The following is a 3,336-nucleotide window of genomic DNA, read 5'->3' on the forward strand; positions in this document are numbered from 1 at the left end:
GCCACACACACCCCAGAATGTATGCTACTAGACAGCTGGCATCACATTGAGTCAGTGCTCAGCCATGACCTTGAGCTATAAAATAATGTGATAGGTTGAGGGGCTCTGGGAAGTGTTTAGTTGTACACCAGGCAGCTCCCCTTCTTTTGGCCTTCCTTTCTGGAAAATGAACTTCCAGAAGGTGCAGCATGAGCATGCGTAAACAAAAGCATGGGAGACATGCACGTGGAGGCATTAAGTCACAGCCGGTTTGGGGATTTTCCATCCCAGGCTCATGGGCAATCCTGCCCCTTCTCTGATGGAACGCAATCAGAAACTGTCCCGAGTTTTAGCACAGATTACCCCATGGTCACGGGTAATTGGCGAATCAAGTGCTATGCAAATCAAGCGCTAATTCCAAGCAATTAAAATCTGAGACAGAGCTAAACTGCAGTTAATTTGAAATTTTATTTTATATTTATTTTTTTTATATAAAGTACAAAACAGCCAAAGCCACATGTCAAGGAGAGGGAGGCCAAAGACGGTCTCAATGCTCCAGCTGCCTGTGTCTTCTGTCACTTGATGGCATCAGTGAAACCTGGTCGCCTGCTTCCTGCTTTCTGCACAGCACAAAGGAAGCAAAATGACAGGAGGGACAGGAAAAAGTGAGGGCAGACAGCTGACCTGATCTTGCTCTGAACAGCCACCTGCACTGACTCTAGGGGACAAGAAGCAAACATAGTGGAGGAAGGGGCTTTCCTCCAGACCCTGGACTCAAGACCATCAGCCAATTGCCCGAGCCAAGAGTGGTACAGGAGTCACATGGAATTCTCTCCTGTAACAATGACTGAAGCAACAAAATCATAAGCCCCTGCGCACGGTTCTCTCTGAGCTGCCAATACAGACAACAGACAGTCACCCGCAGCTCGAGTCCTTTCCTGGACATTCCTCAGGGATCTTAGCAGATGTTATGTCCCAAAAGACTGACACCGAAGCGGCCCCAAAGCTGCACAAGGCAGAAGGAAGAGACACAAGGTTCTGCAAGCCCAGTAGGAACTGGCCTTTTGTTCTGGGTTTCATTTGAACTCCTGAGATTTTTATGGCTTCTTTTAACTGCTAGAACCCACCAAAGAGGTCGATACCACACGTGCATGCACACACAAAAGCTTCAGAGAGGACAAAGTGACTTCAATGTCATTCTCGACGCAGGAATGGAAAGACATATGGCCTCAGTGACAGGCTGTGGGCAATTTGAGCCCAGGACTCAGGCAGCAAGAGAGGCTATCAGCAAAGAATAAATCTTGGTGCACGGTGGGTAATCACTTTGGATTAAGGCCACTTTTCCAGGGCCAGCAGGAACAAAGGCTATTTCCCAGAGCCGGTAGAATGAAAATCAGTTGTTTTTCATGCGGAGAGAGTCTCACAGAGGGAGAAAACAGACTGTATGTACTTCCTTCCCCACAGCAGGTCAGGCTGCCCCAGCATGGCAACTTCAGAGGGCAGCTCCACGTCCATTCTCCGGTCCTATACACAGGGCTTCTCTTTCTAGTGACTGTGACCCAGCTAGGTTCCCAGAGGTCTTCTAGAGACCTACTTACCCACACCTGTCAGACAAGGTAGATGGAGTCCACTGTGAACTATCTATCTAGTTTCCTACAATGCTCAGTCCTCTCAAACAACCCCCATGGCTTTGTGTTTTGTTTTCCAAATGTACCTTGACATTGTTTATAATGGATGCTGCAATAGGGTGCTTCCAGGATTGCAGCAAGCTACATGTCCCAGGAATGACCTAGACCTCAGTGTGTCCCAGCTGATGGCCACAACCTCAGGGCTGACATGAAGAACTCACTTACCAGGTCACCATGAGAGGCAGTTTCTCATTTCTGCGCAGCCTCTGTCCCAAACTACCTTCACCAGATGTTGCCAATTAGAATAACAGTCTCTATCTGGAACCATGGGAAAGTTGTTCCAGGCTCAGCTACTCCAGGAGAATCAGACATGACTCTTGGCCTGAATTCCAAAGAAATAGTATTGTGGATATGTGTTCAGGATGGATATAGTTGTGTGTGTGTGTGTGTGTGTGTGTGTGTGTGTGTGTGTACATGTGTGTCTGTGTGCATGTGTGTGCATGTGTGTATATGTTTCTCTCTCTCTCTCTCTCTCTCTCTCTCTCTCTCTGTGTGTGTGTGTGTGTGTGTGTGTGTGTGTGTGTGTGTGTGCGCGCGCATACATGGAATCCAGAGGATATGGTCAGATGTCCTTCCTCAGGCACCATCCTCCTACTTTTAAGACAAGACCTTCACTGGGACCCAAGGCATGCTAACTAGGCCAGGCTGGGTGGTCAGTGAGTCCCAGGGATCTGTCTATCACCTCACCCCAGTGCTGAGATTACAAACACATGTCACCATGTCTAGCTATTTTTATATAGGTTTAAGGGATTGACTTCAGATCTCACTTCTTTTAAGGCAATCCCTTTACTGAATAAACCATCTCCCCAGCACCACAGAGGCACTTTTAACATACCAGAGACAGGTCTCTTTCAGGAACAGACCAGTTTGTTGACTTATCTTTCTGGACTTCAGTTTTAGTTCTGTGTCCTCTCTCCTCATAAACAGAGCTCTCAGTGTGCAAAGTCCCATCATCCACAGCACCCAGGGTGATTGTCTGGAGGTGCAAGCATCCTGACCTGCTTCCTGTCACCTTCCTGAGTCTTTTCCTCACTTAAAATCGAAGCTGATTTCCTCTGCCTTCTGTATCACCGTTACTATCAGAAAGCAGATGTGTATACGCCCCTGCACAGGAACGTGCTAAGCAAGCTCTGGATCACAATATTCCCAGGTTGCGTCCTCTCCTAGAGGAAGAGGACTTATCTCCCTGTGCCAGAGGATGTCAAATGGCATGCTTTGCACGGCTCCTCCAGCTTCTCTCCTACAGGCTTGCCACCCAGAGTTGAGCCAACCCATCTTTTGGGTAGCTTCCCTGAGCTGCATTTGGGGTACACATCTCCCAATTTACAGGGCTCCTGTGTAGCGGACAAGATGGTTGGGGCTCAGCAGCCAGAACTGAAGTCCTACAGATTTACATGCTCTGGCCTGAAGTGCAGAGGAAGGTGCTGGTCTGTGCATTAGCTGGGTCTTAGAGAACATCACTATGTCCAAGGAACAAGTAAAGCAAAAGACAAAGGCTGAAGGATCTGGCCCATTTAACTCTAGTTCCTTAGTCATTTCTTCTTAATCCAGATGTGGCAGTGAGAAATCTGCTCATTTCCATTCCATTCATGAAGCCTCAATATCTAATTAATTAAGGCTTGTTTATCAGTACATACATTGTGCTAAGCACCTGATGAAGTAAGTGTTC

General features: G+C 47.6%; 1 long non-coding RNA gene across 1 annotated transcript; it reads right to left on the minus strand.

The window, feature by feature from the left end:
- Positions 1 to 446: 446 nt before the first annotated feature.
- LOC143443872 (uncharacterized) lies at positions 447 to 2,577 on the minus strand. Its single transcript, XR_013113195.1, has 3 exons — positions 2,503 to 2,577; positions 1,833 to 1,989; positions 447 to 599 (listed from the first exon to the last, which is right to left on the minus strand). It is a non-coding gene; the product is annotated as an uncharacterized LOC143443872 (long non-coding RNA).
- Positions 2,578 to 3,336: the final 759 nt, after the last annotated feature.

Source organism: Arvicanthis niloticus, chromosome 11 (assembly GCF_011762505.2).
Source record: "Arvicanthis niloticus isolate mArvNil1 chromosome 11, mArvNil1.pat.X, whole genome shotgun sequence".
In the NCBI taxonomy this organism is placed as follows: Eukaryota; Metazoa; Chordata; class Mammalia; order Rodentia; family Muridae; genus Arvicanthis; species Arvicanthis niloticus.